An 18,751-nucleotide genomic window follows, 5' to 3' on the forward strand; every position below is an offset into this window, starting at 1 on the left:
GGGGAAGTACAAGTCCTCTGTGTATGAGCTGAGACATCATCTTCTCCTGCTCTCAGGCTTGCAGACTCAGAGGCTGTGCTGGCTGGCTTTATGTCATCTTGACACAAGCTAGAGTCCTCTGGCAGGAGGGAACCTTAATTGGGAAAATGCCTCTATCAGATTGGCCTATAGACAAGTTCCTGGGGGCATTTTCTTCATTAGTGGTTGAGCCATAGAAACCAAGTCAGTAAGCAGTGTTTCAGTTTCTTCCTCTGGGTTCCTGCCTGGCCTTTCCTAGGCTTGTAATCTATAAGCCACGTAAACCTTTCCTCCCCCATGGTGCCTTTGGTCTATGTGTTATCACAGCAACAGGAGGCAAAATAAGACAAGGACTGAAAGCCACACCCTCTTAGAACTCCACCTTGTGCACTCAGGCCTTTAGGCTTGGCTTAGGAGTCTCTTCAACAGCCACCTGGGGCTCGGGCCTTTGGATTGAATGTCAGCATTGGATTTTCTGGTTTTCTGTCTTATAGACAGGGGGCAATAGAACTTCTGGGGCACCAAAATCAAGTAAGCCAACTTCTATAATATCTCTCTCTCTCTCTCTCTCTCTCTCTCTCTCTCTCTCTCTCTCTCTGTCTCTCTCTCTGTATGTGTGTGTGTTTGTGTCTGTCTCTGTCTCTCTGTCTCTCTCTATGTCTCTCTCTGTCTCTCTCTACGTTTCTTTCTCTGTCTCTCTCTGTCTGCCTCTGTCTCTCTGTCTCTGTCTCTGTCTGTCTGTGTCTCTGTGTCTCTCTCTGTCTCTGTCTCTCTCTCTCTTTTTTCTCTCTCTGTACTCATGTGCATCCTATCCTACTGATCTGTTATCTGAAGAACTCTGATTAATACAGATACTAATCTAAAATATACAGACAGCCACAACTTAACTAAGTTGAAGGAAATAGTCCTTGAAGCATGGGGCTGCTCAAATTCAGAATACCTGACTCAGATATACATTCAAGTTTGAGGAGATGACTTAGCAGACATGAGCATTTACTTGAACAAGCATGAGAACCTGAGTTCAAATCATCAGCACCTATGTAAAAGGCCAGATATGGTCAGGGGATATAACCCCGACACTGTGAAGAGTTAGTTGTGGAGACGGGGATGGCTGGGATTTCCTGGATACCAGCCCAGATCCAGGTTCAGTGAGAAATCATGTCTCAAGGGAATAAAGTAGAGAGTAACAGAGCAGGACTCTTGATGTCCTCCTCTACCCTTCACACACACACACACACACACACACACACACACACACACACACACACACACACCCCTTTAGAGTTACTAAACTAAGAGACTCAGTTGAGGCTAAACTTGGGCATGCAAAGTGACTCCAGAAGCCCTGATGGCTTTGGGTAGTTGTTACAGTGCCAATTTTGAAGTATGACAGCATCCATTAAAGATGTTCTTTATGGCCCCAAAGAAATATAAGTGTGGACTCAGTGCTAGGTGGAATCAAACTAGAACTTTCTTCATGCATGCCCATATACTTTCATACTAGTGCGGACATGTGCCCGTAATGGCTTATTGGCTTTAAACCAAGCAGGAATCTAGCAATCATTTACCTACGTTTCTCAGTGATCAGGTCTTGACATGATCACTCATGTGGCATATGACCAGTAATTTATTAATAACACACACCACACTCTGAATGATCTACATGTATGTGTGTGTACCTGTAATGTGTGCATTCAGGGTCCCATGCATGTATGTAGTATATGTGTGTGCACATGTGCTTGAGGGTGCATATGTGGGTTTGTGTGTGAGAGTCAAAGGTTGATGTTAGGTGTCTTCCTTAGTATTTCTCTATATTATCAGCATTATTATTAGTAGTAGTATCATTTTTATTATTACTGTTATTATTTATCGTCGTCATCATCATCATCATCATCATCATCATCATCATCATTTAATTTGACCAGGTCTTTCACTGAACCTATTTGTCTAGACAACCGGGTCAATGAGCACCATAGGTCCTCTTGCCTCAGTCTCTCTGACCATGGAATTACAAATGCACTGTGCTCAGCTTTTTCCCTGGGTGCTCGGGATCCAATTTCAATCGCTTATGCTTTATTCAGTCTTCCAGGTACTTACTTTACAGACTGAGCCATACCTCCAGGTCCCTGATTTACCTTAAAAAGTAAATGGAAGCAGTTATCTTTACAATAATGTCACTTCGACTGATTTACATTCTGATGTGCTCTCCTGAGCAGCAGAGCAGGGGGCAGCATTTTAGTAGAGTGCTGGGAATTCCGTGTAGCCCACAGCCCACCTTGTCCATGTTCCAGCCTGTGGTGAGACCATTAGCAATCCTGACAAATGTGAATTACGGTTGTGCTTGGGAGTGGTGGCTTTATAGTTACTGCCACTTTTAATGCCTTTACATTAGTCGTGTGTGCTTTTTTTTTTTCCTTATTAATAGCACCTTGTCGGGGGGGGGGTGTCTGAGGGAGAACAAAACTTGTTGCTAAAAATAAAATTGGCCATATTTATTTTGTTTTCCTTACATAGTGGCTATGTCTGAGATCTTTAAGTCCCAATTTTCATTATTCAACTGTTTACAAAATTCTTTTATAACCACCAAATCACAAATATTTTACAGTACTATTTGTCTTCTGGGAGGGAATAAAAACAAGAAGCAGATAAATTGTGAGGAGTAGAGGTTTTACAAAGAGCTGCTTTAGGGAACCAGTGACAGGGGTCATAGAAACAGTGCTAAAACACACAGCACTGGCCCAAGACATCCTATACGCATGCTCACACTGTAGCACTGCCAATTGCTCCAACTCTCTCGGATATGAGTAGGAGCAACTCACGGTTAACACTGTCAGGGCTCAGGGGTTGGAGATTTAGCTCAGTGGTAAAGCGCTTGCCTAGTAATTGCAAGGCCCTGGGTTTGGTCCCCAGCTCCGGAAAAAAACCAACCAACCAACCAAACAAAACAAAACAAAACAAAACAAAACAAAACAAAACAAAACAAAACAAAACACTGTCAGGGCTCTGTAAACTAAGATGGGGGGAGGCACACCGTAGCTAATATGTACCAGTTTGTACCATTTAGTACAAAGCACTTGCAGGTAAAATGGAGTCAGGGGGAGGAGCTAGGGTTAGGCACTAGGGGTCTCAAACTATTTGGAGATAGGGTGAGAAAAGAAGATGGTTGAGGGCAAACAACAAACATACAGATAGACCGACTTGTCTTGGCAACTATGTTCAATTTGTGGGTTATGCAAGTGTGTGTGTGTGTGTGTGTGTGTGTGTGTGTGTGTGTGTGTGTATATGTGTGTATGTGTGTGCGTGCATTCATGAACATGTGTGTGTGCATGCATGAGTGTGTATTTGCATGTATCGTGTGCATGGATCTTGAAAGATAACCGCTTGGCTAATTAAATGGTCAGGGGAAAGGCCTACAAAGGTAACTCATCTAATCAGATGAGAAGTTGAATACATGCATATATTAGTATATGCATGACTGGTGAATGGATTATTGAACAAGTAAAACAAGTAAGGATCAATAGCTGTTAGGGTTGCAATGGTCTGAATGAAAGTGGCTCCCACAGACTCATAGAGAGTGGCACTACTGGAGGTGTGACTTTGTTGGAATAGGTATGGCCTCTGTGGAGGAAGTGTGTCCCTGGGGGTGGGGGATGGGCTTTGAGGTTTCAAACGCTCAAGCCAGGCCCAGTGTCACTCTCTGTTCCTGCTGCCTGTAGATCTAGATGTAGAATCTTAGCCACCTCGCCAGCACCATGTCTGCCTAACATGCCACCATGCTTCCCACAATGACCATGATGGACTAAACCTCTGAACTGTAAGCCAGCCCCCAATTAAATGTTTTCCTTTATAAGAGTTGCCATGGTTATGATGTCTGTTCATATAATAGAAACCCTAAGACATGGGTGATGAATGAAAACAGAGAGTAAATGAGTACTTGAATGAATACACATACAAGTAGACACTTGGATGGATATACAAACAAATACATATATACACAGTCAAGAGGAAGACCGAAGAGAGAGAGAGTGGTGGGTGAACATCAAGATAGATGTGGGAGGCAGAATAATAATCCAAAGATGGTCAAATCTTCATTCCTGGAATCTTTTTAGATTAAAAAAAAAAGTGCATGCGTACGCGTCAGTATGTGGGTATGTGTACGTGAGTATTCTATAAATAACATTTTTTTCCCTTTTCTTTTTTTTCAGAGCTGGGGACCGAACCCAGGGCCTTGCGCTTGCTAGGCAAGCGCTCTACCACTGAGCTAAATCCCCAACCCGTATAAATAACATTTGTTCTCCAGATGTAATTGTCATTTTGGAGGCTTACTGCTGAATAAGCTCACCCTTTCTAGTTCTTTCTGAACTCTGGCTGGCTGGATCAGTTCAGCTGTTCTGGCTGATTGATTCAAACTGGCTTCTCTCATCTTCTGAATTGCTCTGCTTGTTCTCATGTGAACTTTACTGATATGTTCTAATCTTCTGGCTCCTCTCATTCACCGATTTGATCTGTCTATCTGTGCCTAGCTTGTTCTCTCTGCAACCTGTCTCTGTAAAACTGTCCGAGTAAAACTGTCACCTCCCTCTCTCTCTCTCTCTCTCTCTCTCTCTCTCTCTCTCTCTCTCTGTGTGTGTGTGTGTGTGTGTGTGTGTGTCTTTCTTTTGCTCTCTTGCTCTGTCACTGCAGTGATCTCTTTCCTGTTCATTCTTATGAGAGTTGGGCCTACTCTATCTCTACCTTATTCTGTCAAATCTTTCTCTGATTTGTTACTTTGTCTGCCCCTCAATTTTATGTTACTTTCAAACATGGCTGGTTCCTTCTACAAACAAACTTTACCTCCATTGTTAGGAATTAAAGGTGTGTATCTGTATCTGTATTCTGGCTGGATCAGATCTTTGGAAGAGATCCCTTGGCAGAGCAGTCATGCTGCTGTATTGAAATTCCTAGCAGAGTACAGATGCCCTTGAAACCCAGAGGCATTGAATGCCTTGAAATGAGTTACAGATGATTGTGATTTGTGGCCTGAAGTGAGTGATGGGAACTAAACCTGTATCCTCTGTAAGAGTAGTGTGTGCACTTAGCTTCTGGACCATCTTTCCAACCCCAGGAATTTTTAAAAAAATACTATATTTCAAGGAAAAAGGAATTAACATTGTTAATAAGCTGTGTTCAAAATGGAGTCATTATTCTGATTTCTATGAGAAGGCCCAAAATAATCACAAGCTACTTTACAAGAAAAAGACAGGAGGCCAGTCAGATGGCTTAGTAGGTAAGGGGCTTGTGTCAAGCCTAATAACCTGCCTTTGACTCCTGAAACCCACATGGTAGAAGGAGAGAACTGACTCTTAAAAGTTGCCCCCTATGGGGCTGGGGATTTGGCTCAGTGGCAGAGCGCTTGCCTAGGAAGCGCAAGGCCCTGGGTTCGGTCCCCAGCTCCGAAAAAAAAGAACCAAAAAAAAAAAAGTTGCCCCCTGACCTTCACACAAGCACTCTAACACGTGTGCATACCTACACACGTATGCTCTCCTATACACATAGCGAGAGGAGGAGAGGAAAGGAGAGAGAGAGAGAGAGAGAGAGAGAGAGAGAGAGGAGAAAGAATGTAAAAAATTAAAAAGAGAAAGGCAGAAAAGGTCAGTTCAGGGAGAGATCTGAAGATGTCTCACTGGTTTTGAAGCTGGAGAAAGTTGACCTTGAGACTAGACATAAGGAAAAGTCATGGGCAAATAGGTTGATGAGGGAACAGAGATATCTAAGCATACAGAGAAATAAAACTGGGACAGCTATATAGAGATAGATACATGCATGATTAGCTGAAAAGATGACTAGGTGGACACATGGACTGTTACCATAGCTATGAGATGGACATAAAGAGATAATTAGTGAGTACACACATGAATAAGTATTTGATCAGTGATATGATTGGATAAATGAGTATTTGTATGTATAGATGAACAAATATGAAAAATATTTGGTGCTTCAAGGCAGAAACTCGGTGTTTAGACTAAATGTGGACTCACTGGACGTTAGAAAAGTTTCTAGTTAGGAAAGGCGTCATCCAACAGATTGTAAAATGTGTGCAGAGCCTGATCCTCCAGAACGAACCATCAAAACAAAGGACCTTTGCACTCAATGGTTTCTCTATTTCCAATAATATCTGTATTCATCAAGGTTCTCTAAAAGAACAGAACCAACAGAATGTCTATTTATATGCTCTCCATGGGCTAATATATTTGAATGCTTGATCCTCAGTGGAACTATTTGGGAAGGATTAGGAGCCGTGGCCTTGTTGGAGGACGTGTTTCACTTTGGGTGTGCTTGAGGTTTCAAAAGGCCACACCATACCCTTTCTTTCTGTCTGTCTGTCTATCTGTCTGTCTGTCACTCTCTCTGCCTGCTGCTTGCTGGTCAATTTGGCAAAGATCTTAGCTACTGCTTTGGCACTATGCCTGTCTGTTTCCCACCATGATGTTAATGGACTAACTCTCTGAAGTTGTAAGCTAGTCCCCAATTAAATACTCTCTTTTAAAAGAGTTGTCTTGGTCACTGTGTCTCCTCTCAGTCATAGAACAGTAACTAAGTATATATGCACGTGACTTATTTACTCACTCATAGAACGGTAACTAAGTATACATGTGTGTGACTTATTAAATCAGCCTATGTTTGAAATAGTAACAACAGCTGTCTCATAGCAGAGAGACAGAGTAGTCAGTAGTTGCTAAATCCACAAGGCTGGGTGCCTCTGTAGACCCAATCAGGTGCTAAAACCCTAGAGGGCCGACTGGTTATTAGTCAGTCATGGAAACCTGGAGATGCCGGTTCTGCCACCAGTGAAGGAATCAGCAGCAGTTGCAACAGGAAAAACTAACTCAGACGCAAAAGGAAAGGCCAACAGAGCAGAGGGTAAATGATTTCTGTTTTCCATGTCCTTTTTCCAGCTGGTCTGCTACCAGAAGGGGCCACCCCAACTGACAGAGGGTCTTCACACATCGATCAAGGCGGTCAGGACAATTCATCTGCTGAGACTCCCTATTCAGGTGATTCTAACGTGAGGCAGGTTGAGAGAGTGCACCAGCACACTCTCCTTCTTGCAAATAGTGAACCCCTCTGCTCATCCTTCATTAGCGCACAAGCACTGCTCTCTCAAGGGCGCTTACTTCCTGTGCTCTCATTGACACCTTTCTTCTGCGGCACTTATTTAGATGCTAATTTGGACTCATTTGTGTAGGCACGGGACTCAGATCGGTCTCTCCCACTAGGCTACGAACTTTGAAGAAAGGCGACAGAGAATTGTTGCGTCCTGTCTTACCTTTGTTGTTCCGTTACAGTTAGCACATAAAAATATTCAGTAAGCTCCTCACTGAAGTCATTAGGTGTGGTTTCAGTTTTCACTAATTGGTTAACTAATTGCTCTTTGACAATTATATACGTGTATATAAATATTTCTGCCATTTTCACCAACCCTGTTACCTTCTTTCGGCCCCTTCCAATGTCTGCTGTATAGCCGGGCCCCTCCTATATTCATGTCTTTGCTTGCTTTGTTTTTTTTTTCCTTGTGATTCACTGAATTTAAGGATTGCTCATACAAGTGTAGATAGAAAACAATTTACTGGAGCACAAACAACTTAACAGTGGTATGCCATTGAAGAAAATGACTCCTCTCTGTTCCTAGCAACCATTAACTACCAATCTCTCCTCAGGAAGAGGTGGGGCTTCTTCCTTTTTTTTTTTTTCTTCTTTTTTTTGGAGCTGGGGACCGAACCCAGGGCCTTTAGGCAAGCGCTCTACCACTGAGCTAAATCCCCAACCCCTGGGGCTTCTTTTTTTTTTTTTTTTCTTGTTTTTTTTGTTCTAAATTTATTTTACTCTTTTTTTTTTTTAAGATTTATTCATTTATTATATATAAGTACACTGTAGCTGTCTTCAGATACACCAGAAGAGGGCATCAGATCTCATTACAGATGGTTGTGAGCCACCATGTGGTTGCTGGGAATTGAACTCAGGACCTCTGGAAGAGCAGTCAGTGCTCTTAACCGCTGAGCCATCTCTCCAGCCCTCCCCTGGGGCTTCTTAATCTCCTCCCCAGTCCATGATATAATGTTAAATGGCCCCATCTTCTACAGGTCTTATCCTGGTAACCACAGCTGCTAAGACATTCATGAGTGCAAGAGCCAGGTCATGTCCAGAAGATAGTATTTCACGGCACTATTAAGAGTAATCTTGAGGGTTGGGGATTTAGCTCAGTGGTAGAGCGCTTGCCTAGCAAGAGCAAGGCCCTGGGTTCGGTCCCCAGCTCCGAAAAAAAGAAAAGAAAAGAAAAAAGAGTAATCTTGATGGGCTAAATCTATCTTTACCAGCGGGAGATTTTGACAAGGGCAATGTTCCTACAAAAGCGAAGAGTTAAAGTCATCCTGAGGGCTCAGGACCACCTCGGCCTAGAGTCCTCTCTGCTTTACAGTAGACCCCATCTTGGGCCAGGTCAAATGTCTCTTTTTCTTCTCTTAGGTCCTCCTCACTCACTTGCCTGTGAACCAGCACGCTCTTTGGAAAAGCCCTGGTCACCATCGTGTCTTATGCTGATCTCCAGGTGCCTGCTCTTGCCCTGCTCTGGGTGCAGGCTCAGAAGCCACACCCCTTATAGCAGCGTGCACGTTTCTCCTGTTTCTCCAATCACGCTTCTCTTTCCCGACTGCTGGTTCTTCCCACTTTATCTCTCCCATTACCTGCTAGGCTTCAGTTTGAGGTTTGGAAGCCGTTCATCTTTTCTGCCCCGCGTCGCACACCCAAGAGTCTGAGAGGATGCCATTCCAATTCCAGCCCTGCATGAACCAGCCCTGTGCCCTTGGGCGCGAGGTTTCAACTTTCTGGGCCTCAGTTTCCTAATCCATGAATTGCAATAAATCTAGGCCTCTGGGTACACGTGGAGATTAAACAAGATAATCTAAATGACAGCTCTAGTACAGTAGCTGGCAAAGGTAAATGGTAATTACAGCCCACGTCCCTTCTTCCCACGTGTCCTCTCTTGCTCCTTCTATACAGCAGCACGGTGCAGCCTCCCTTTCAAGTCCCCATTTTCTGGCCTACATAAAAATAGCAACACATAAAATGAAATTGCACAGAGTATTTTTATATCCCCCAAATAACTCGATTCAATTATAGACTGGTCAATTTTAGGTGTTTGAGCATTACCAATGCATCTAAAGCTGGTAAATCAAGTTCCAGGTCTCCATTTAGAAAATAAAGAACTGAATCAATCCCTTGGAAAAAATTTGTTAGGGAAAGACATTTTTTTTTTCTTGAGGCCCTAAACCTTATATGGAATGTGTCAGCAATTGCTAACTCTGCTGGCTGGAAGACCGAACACAAGGAACCCTTTATACTTCTAATCTGCCACGGTCTCTGAGAGTCTAGCGGAGGGATTGAAGCTCATGCTTTCTGGCAATAGAGATTTGGCAGGAGATCCCTGAGTGCACCCGAAGAGTGCTCATGTGACTCACTTTGTGCAGGGGAATCCAGAAAATCAGGAAGAAATGTGGCAATGAATGGAAAAGCACTTACCAACGCATTATTGCAACTGTTAGTGGGAAAACAGTAACAGTCCCTAAGCTAAAGCGAGAGTCAAGGCACGGTCACAGTATTCTTACAGACAAATACAAAGTAACGAGAATGGTCCAGGTTCTAATGTTGGCAGTGCTACTTGTTACTGTTGTAGGAAGGTACCCCTATTTATGTGTGTGTAGGTGCTTTTGTGTGTATGGTTGTACATGCACAGGTGTGTACATATATGTTGAGGACACAGAACAAACTTAGATGTCTTTCCTCAGGTACTGTCCATCTTTCTGAAACCTGGTTTAGAACTCACAGACAGGCTAGAGTGACTGGCCAGGGAGTCCCAGTGCAGCATTGAAATCGCAAGCATTTTCCTACACCTGGCTTTTAAACGTGGGTTATGGGGATCAAAGTCAGGTCCTTGTGCTGGCACCACATGTGTTTCAGCAACTGAGTTAGCTCCCCAGGACCTAGTACCACTTTCCTCTGTAACTTTAGTCAAATAACTTCATGTAGCTGAGTCTCTACTTCATCGGTAAACAAGAAACTAATACTCTTTACACAGTATGCCTGGGGACCTAGAAAGTATTTAATCATGGTGTGGGTGTGACTATGAATTCATATGATCATGTGGTTTATTTTTACACCTTCTCCTTGGTACCTTCATTCACTTTCACTTTTGTTTTAGATTATTTATTTAACATGTATGAATGTTTTACCTGCATGTATGTATGTATGTCACATGCATGCCTGGTACCTGTGGAGATCAGAAGAGGGCACCAGATTTACTGGGATTGGTGTTACGGACGTTTGTGAGTTGTGGGTGTGACAGCTGTGTCTCTTACTGCTGAGCCACCACCCCAGCCTCATCTCCTTGGTCCTTGTCTTAGTTGGGGGTTTCTATCGCTGTCATAAAACACCATGACCAATGCAACTTTGATAGGAAAGGGTTTATTTAGCTTCCACTTCCATATCATCACTCATCACTGAAGGAAGTCAGGACCGGGATTCAGGCAGGGCAGGCAGGGTAAGACTCCAGATACAGAGGCCATGGAGGGGCACTGCTTACTCACTTGCCGTTCATGGCTTGCTCAGCCTTCTCTTTTATAGAACCCAGGACCACTAACCAAGGGGTGGTCGTCCCACCTACATCCATCACTCATTAGGAAAATGCCCCACAGGTTTGTCTACCACCCCATCTTTTCTTAGTCGAGGTTCCCTCCTCTGTGATGACTCTAGCTTGTGTCAAATTGACATAAAACTAATCAGGACAGTACTCATCACTGAGAGAAATACTTGTCCATCCATGGAAGTGTTGGGGTTTATACCCAGGAAAAGGGGTGGGGGAGAGACTAACATTTCTCAGAAAAGTCTGCAGGAGTTAACACTTGGATTCTACCTCTCAACCTTTGCTAATACATTTGGCTTTTTTGTTTGCACAAAGAAGAAACTTATTGCAAGGGAAGATTTACACTAAATTCACAAATCATTCTAAAAACCAGCTCTTAAGTCGGTTAATTTCAATGAGAAAGATGGCTTTTGATAGTATCAGGATACCCAAGTCTGTATGATTAGTTCCTATCTTTTTTGCTTTTGCATCTTCACAGAACAACAAAGTTTAACAACAAAATGCAATACACAATGTAGAATCAAGGTGATAGACTTAGAGGATATAACGCAAAACATACTCAATCTGAGACAGTCTAAACCAATCTTAGACAATTTAAGCCTTATAGGATGGAGGCCCCTCTTGAGAGTATTGTGTATTGTGAAAGGTTATCCAGCAAGCATGCTCCCAAAGGCCACGTGTTGGGAATTTACTCTTCATATGTACATTTTACCCATGTTTGGGATCAATCCCATGAGAGGTAACTAGAATTATATGTAGTCACAGGATGGGATTCCATAATGGCATTTGTAATTCTATTAGTCAATACTTTGAAAGTAGACTATTTCTATGTAGCTCAGGCTGTTCTCAAAGTCATAATCCTCTTGTCTCCCTAAGCCTCTACAGGGCCTGGGCTGTCCGCCTCAGCCTCCATGCCCAGCTTGGCATCACTGAGTTTATCCAAAGCCAGAGATCCAAGCTAGAATGTCAACTCTGTTTCTCCACGGGATGCTTTCTGCCACATTATTATGTAGCAGGAAGTCCCCATCCCCTCCCTTCCAGATACTGAGTGGATGTCAGCACCATGCTCTTGAGTTTTTAGTCTCTAAAACTGTAAGCCCCAAAGCCATGCAGTACCCACTCTCAGGTGCTTTATTATAGCAGCGTAACACGGACTAACACATACTTCCTGGTGGTGTTGATTACCTAATACTTCTTTAAGCTTCTGTGTAACCAAAATGCTGTAAATAAAGTCTAAATAAAGATGACAAACTGGAACAAAATTTGCAATGACTATGGTAGTTAAAAAGTTAAAGTAATATACACAGAGAACTCATATTCACTAATAAGAAAAGGTCAAACTCTACCAGAAAGATGGTCAAGAAGAACAGATAGTTTTCACACACACACACACACACACACACACACACACACACAAACACAAAGAATACAAATTATTGGTAAATTGAAAGGAAGCACATTGCATTTATTCCTTACAAGTGAGAGTTATATATCATGGCTATAATTCATCCACTTTGTTAATGAAACATAGATTTATGGCCATATATTGCACATACAGTGTTTGTATGTGCAACATGCATTCACGCAGTTACACCTATCTTTTGTAAGTTTTCTCTCTCTTTTTCTCTCTAGTTTTGGGGGCAGTGTCTCACTCTGCTGATCAAGCTGGCTGTCCAAGAACTTAATTAAAATCCTCCTGCCTTGGCTTCACAAGTACTGAGATTATAGGCAATACTATAGGATGTTCTTTCTCTTATTAACTTGAAAGAGCTCTTTATGTATGTTTGTACCCTCTATATATGTTGAATAAAGTCTTCCACTCATTCCTTTTCTGGGTTTCTTGAGACAAGGTCTTGGGGCATGAAACAGAAAAGAATTCCTTTTAACTGAACACCCGTCAAGCACCAGGCTATTATAATTCCAGTCAATCTTAGGCAGCAGGCACAGCAGTCTTCATCTTTTTTTTTTTTTTTTTTCGGAGCTGGGGACCGAACCCAGGGCCTTGCGCTTGCTAGGCAAGCGCTCTACCATTGAGCTAAATCCCCAACCCTCATCTTATAGCTGAGGACGAAGTGGCTCAGAGACAGGTAATTTGTTCAAGGACACACTGCTAACAAGTTGTGTTTGTACTCTGCACCCAATGCTGGGCAATGATTTTATTTTGTCTGGAGATGATGTGTTGCAGTCTTTCCCTCAGCATCCAGATAGCCGGAGCTTCAAGCGTCTTCATATCCAGAGCACCTAGACCGTCTCCTATTTTCTATCCTTTTACATCTAGGGACCCAGCTTCAGGTCTAGCTCCTTCTTTTTTCCTGAGCCAGGTGGGCAAGAATGATCACTATGTCGAAGGTGGTCACACTGCCCTTCCTCTGGAATCATGTATGGTTGAGGTTGAGTCTTGGACTCACGCCAAGTTCAGTCTCCTCTTAATTCTTATATCAGCTCTTTTTCTGCCTTTGTCAGTCTAAGCCAGCGTCCTGCATTTATAAGAAAACAGCAACAGGAGCTAACTGTTTCTGTTGCTGTGAAAAGACATTATGACTGTGGCAACTCTAATAAAGGAAAACATTTAACTGGGGGGCTGGCTTACAGTTCACGGGTTTGGTCCATTGTCGTCATGGAAGGAAGCATGGTGTCATGCTGGCAGACGTGGTTATAGAGAAGGAGCTGAGAGTTCTACATCCGAATCTGAAGAGAGCAGGAAGAGAGAGTGACGCTGGCCCTGGCTTGAGTTTCTGAAACCCCAAAGCTCGACCCCAGTGACACCCTTCTTCTAACAAGGCCACACTAACTCCAACAAGGCCACGCCTTCTCATAGTGCCACTCCCTTTGAGTCTCTGGTGGCTATTTTTATTCAAACCACCGCCTAGCTGTCATCAACCTTCCTGACGAGGACATGCCATTTGGCTGGAGCGAATGCTAAGGCTGTAGCGTGATGATCTGTATTGACTCCTAGGTAAGGTAAACATCCTAGCCAGGAGTACATCCTTTCCCTATCTTCCATCAGTGTGTGTAGCACTGGCTGCAGAGCTAGACAGTCAGGCCCGTGCAATGACCTGCAGGACCCTAAACTTCTCCATGAACACAGCTGGGTTGCTCTTCCATTGTCAACTGTTTTTGTGTTCTCCAACTTACGTCTACAATGAAGAGTGTCTAGACTTTCCGTCACAAACAGCTGAGTGAGGTCCTTACTTGCACACCCCACAGACCCCAGGGATATCCTGCCCTGGCTTTAGTGTTTGATTGTGGTTCCTGCTCACATATAGGGCTGCCCATCAAAGTCAAACATGGATTTCCTCTGGGGCTGAGCCTGCGATCTGTGTACCCCTGGTGCCCAGCATCAACTGAAAGATGGATGAACGTGTTTCTGAGTCTCGCCTTCCCGCCTTAGGCTCTGACTCGTGGAGCTGCTTCTCGATTTGGATCTGGTTCATTTGATGGAAGGATTTGCTGTCTTCTCAACTTTCTATGAAGGATGCTTCTTGTCCCAGTCTTGCTATGAGGACGTCATACAAGTCTCTTGATCTGTATCATCTGCCAGCTGGACTCCTCATCACTAATTCTGGCTGCCTGCTGGGAGAGCCTTGAAGGCTAGGCTGCATGCAGAAAAAGACTCTGCAGACCTCTTAAATCCTTTCTGAGCTGGCAGGATTCCAATAATCTCTGCCACACTCCTGGGGGTAAACCCAAGCCCAGACCCTAGCTCTTCTGGCCTCCTCCTTGGTTTTACAGGCATGAGGCCAGACCTCCTTACGACCAAGAAGACCCAAAGCTTGCTTCCAAAATGTCTCCTCATTATACTGTCACACTGCTTCAGGCATGTTAGGAGGCAAAACAGCCAAGTCTCTGCTGGCTAGGAGTCTGTCAGCATCACAACAGAAATAAACAGAATAAGAGACAACGAGCTCATTCCACAGAGCTGAGATAAAAGTAGACAGACAGCCCAATACTGAGGAGGACACAAGGCAAGGAAGTACTCAGGTCACAACTGTGCGTTCTTGGGCACTTGAGAGCCTTTGGAGAGAAGTGCTCTTAGAACCTAATCTTGCAGAGGTAACTGTCCTTGAGCTGGCTTCTTCACAGGGAAGGAACAAGCAGGACCCCACTAAGATGTTTCTAGAACACTTGATTTGGGTGTCCTGTAATCTGTATTCTCCGGGTTGGACTTGACTCTTGCCACCATAGTCATCTGTAGGAGACACTTACCAGATCTAGGTTATGAATATTCTCTGCTGGAAGGAAGCTCAGGAGGCAGTGGCTCGTGAGGCTTCCAAGGTGTCTCAGGATCCTCACAAAAATCTCTTCCTTCCCGGAGGTTATCTAGTGGATAAACAGTTGACCAGGGTGTGACTCTTCCATGATGTCGCTGTCTGTTGTTTGCTCATGGGATTTACTGGTGCTGTAGGTGTCTTTGAGTCAGTCACCTGTGCTCTTATAAGTATCCCCAGTAAATTCACTGGTTCACCAAACTGGTCTTGGATGGACTCCTTTCTTTGGTCTGCCAGTGCCCTATCTCTGTTTCCCAGGAAAAGCCATATGACTTAAGGCCCATTTCTTAAAATTGAGCTCTAAGAGTCAGGGATAGGAAACTAACAAGGAAATGTGCTGTGTGTTTCACTCTCTAGGGTAGGATGTTTTTGGTTCATCGCTGAGTTAGCTGTTAGGGACTTCCTGACTCCCTAGCCAGCCACAAAAGTTGCTGAAATGTCACTCTTGCCCCAGCTTGTTCATTCAAGTGGGAGATGCATCCCTAGGCTCTCGGGCTGAGGAATTTCCCCCCAAAGGAAAATCCTCTAATGTGACCAGCTTCTTACCCCACTGGAAAGAATCTCAAGAGAAGTTGATGTCTCGGTTAGGGTTGTGTTGCGGTTAAGAGACTCAGGACCACGGCAACTATTAATAAGGAAAACGTTTCGTTGGAGCTGGCTTCCCTAGTGGGAAGCATGGCAGCATGGAGGCAGACGTGCTGGAGAAGTTGAGAGTTCTAGGTCAGAGCTGGCAGGCAGCAGGAAAAGAGAGAGACACCGGGCCTGACTTGAGCATTTGAAATCTCGAAGCCTGTGCCCAGTAACAATCGTCCTCCACCAATGCCACACCCACTCCACCAATGCCACACCCACTCCAACAAGGCCACACCCACTCCAACAAGACCACACCCACTCCAACAAGGCCACACCCACTCCAACAAGGCCACACCCACTCCAACAAGGCCACACCCACTCCAACAAGGCCACACCCACTCCAAGCCACATCCACTCCAACAAGGCCACACCTACTAATAATGCTTTCTCCTATGGTCCATTTTCATACAACCACTACAGTTGATACAGAGCTATTCTGGCTTTATTCAGAAAGAGATGGCTCGTGCTTTAAATAGAAGCGTGTGCCCTAATGAGAAAGAAAGATGTGCCTAGCACCTTATAGATATATACGTGATTCTGTGACTTTCGAAGCTATACTGCTCAGTGAATGTAACCAGCAAACAGGGTTCAAAGGTCAAGAAAAGTTTAGTAATTGTTAGGAGAATGAGCTGGCTTACTGTGTTTAGTTGTGTGCGTATGCCTGCATATGTGTGTGTACCAAGTGTACGCTGTGACCACGGAGGCCAGAAGAAGATGACAAGTGTCATCGGAACCGGAGCTGCCATGTGGGTGCTGGAAACCAAACCCAGATCCTCACCAAGAGCGGAAAGTGCTCTTAACCACCGAGTCATCTCTCCAGACCCTACTGCTTCTCTTGCCCTAACAAGTTTTCCTTGTAAAATGAAATTGCAAGGCTGTTTGTGAGGTTCATTGTTCAGGGTTAGGGATGAGAGAGGAGCATCAGTAAGGGTAAACTCAAAGATTGAATACATTATCACCATCATCATCACCATCATCACCATCATCACCATCATCATCACCACCACCACCACCATCACCACCACCACCATCATCACCGTCATCATCATCACCACCACCATTATCTCCACCACCACCATCATCACCACCACCACCACCATCACCACCACCAGCAGCAGCAGCAGCAGCAGCAGCAGCAGCAGCAGCAGCAGCAGCAGCATTTGGTTTTTCCAGACAGGGTTTCTCTGTGTAGCAGAGCCCTGGCTGTCCTGGACTTGTTTTGTAGACCAGGCTGGCCTCACAGAGATCCACCTGCCTCTACCTCCTGAGTGCTGGAACTAAAGGTGTGCAACACCATGCCCAGCCCTCCACTTTGGTTTTTAGTATAGTTCATTGTTAACTGTTTGAACCAACTGTTTGAGATCTCCCTTAGGAAAGTGAATATTGTCAGCTGTGTTGAAACTCTTGTCTCTCAACCAACAGGAGACATGAAATAGATTGTGTTGTATAGTGTTCCTCCCACAACACCCTTCCCATATCTATGTTTGTCTCAAAAAGGCTCATGGTCAACAAGATAGGAGAGTGATATAATTTCAGGCTGAGCTCCTGTAGAAGAAATAAACTATAGGTAGAGACAGTGAAGTATATAGAAACTCATGTGTGCAGAAGACAAAAGAGGAGAAAGTGTATTGATCAGCGACTTGGGACAGTTGATTTCATTTTTAAAGCTATGCGTTCAGATGGTGTGGTGAAGGACAAGGGATGAAATAGAGGGGTAGGTCACGAGAGGGGCTTCATGTTGTTGAAGACTCAGACTCCAGAACAGACCAGGAGAGCAGCCGCAGCCACTGAGTTAAAAAAAAATACAGGCAGAATAAAACAGAGCTGGGGATGAAGATGGTTGGCTTAAACTTGTACAAGTTGCATTTGAATCATTGGCTAAAAGCAGAGTGCATTAGTTCCATTTTTGACACATTAACAGCCTTTTGAGAAAAGAAACCATAGACAATAGGCTTGTGGAAGACTCTGGATATGTAGTAGTCAGCAGATATTATCACATCAACCTTGGAGAAGATCACATTCAAGAGACCAGTAGCAAAAACAGAATGGCTTGGAGGTGGCCAGTATAAAGGAATTCATCGAGCAGAAGCCACAGGCAGCAGAGCCATCCATCAGAAGGAGCCTGGATGAAGCTAAGACTTGCTGAGAGCTGAAGTCTGGGGTGAGAGAAGTCAGCAGGATGGCCAGACGGAGAGAACAAGAGACAGAAGTAGAGGCAGAGAAGACCTAAGTCATGAGCATGATGGGGTTACAACGTCCATTTAGCAGGAGGCCACACCACACAGTGCCCTGGGAACACAACACTTCCTGTTCAATCACAGCAACTGGGCTGAAGGAAGAGGTCCAGCTTCTGTCTCTCTGGCCCTGCCTCCAAGCAGTTGACATGCCAGTGTGGATAGGCAGAGGGCCAGGATGCTAACCAGAGTGATGGATGAGTCTCTTTCTTAGATTAGATTAGTTTTAAAATTCTCATTTTCCCATGTGGCTGAGAAGGGAAATGAGCTAGGTGGATGAGCTAGTAGTCCACTGAGAGAGGCCAAAGGTGGGTGGAAAAGGAGCTTAGAATATCTCTTCTGCTCAGTACAGTGTCTCTTGTTTTTCCACTTTGCACCACTAGAGTGAAGTCTGGGAATGAGTCTGGTGGCAGAGGTTGGCTTCCAACCTCTTAAGTGAGAGGGATTTGTTGGAAGACCATTACATGGCTCAAAGAAGTGATTAGAAGGCTGACAAACTGGCCTCAGAGAAGCCAGGCAAGGTCTTAGCACTGGCAGGTCATTTCCAGCAGCACCATGATGCTGGATGCAGATATCCTTTGTGCTTGGTACCCTTTTCCTGCAAATGGAATTGGTGCTCAAGTGTGTAGGACTCCTAAATGACAAATACCCTCTTCTGAGATAAGCTATGTCTCCCTTCAGCCCAGGCCAAAGAAATCCCCCATGTTGTTCTATCCGGTACAACGAAAGGCCAGAAGTGCAGAGAGAGTAAGAACATCCATTCCCCTCTCCACATATTCCCATCCAAGGCTTGGGCAGAAGGAAGCAGACAAGGTGATGGCGACAGGCAGGTTTCCGGTCTGGGGAATCCTGGGTATCCTCCACCTTTCTGTCAGGTCTTGACTCATCTTAGTTGGCAACCCTTTCAGGTGAGCACTAGGTCA

General features: G+C 44.4%; 1 long non-coding RNA gene across 1 annotated transcript; it reads left to right on the forward strand.

Annotated features, from left to right (window-relative positions):
- The first annotated feature begins 390 nt into the window (after positions 1–390).
- Positions 391–11,947, forward strand: LOC108350515 (uncharacterized). Its single transcript, XR_015684783.1, has 3 exons — positions 391–549; positions 6,954–7,052; positions 8,521–11,947. It is a non-coding gene; the product is annotated as an uncharacterized LOC108350515 (long non-coding RNA).
- Positions 11,948–18,751: the final 6,804 nt, after the last annotated feature.

Source organism: Rattus norvegicus, chromosome 3 (genome assembly GCF_021556685.1).
Source record: "Rattus norvegicus strain SHRSP/BbbUtx chromosome 3, alternate assembly SHRSP_T2T, whole genome shotgun sequence".
NCBI lineage: Eukaryota > Metazoa > Chordata > Mammalia > Rodentia > Muridae > Rattus > Rattus norvegicus.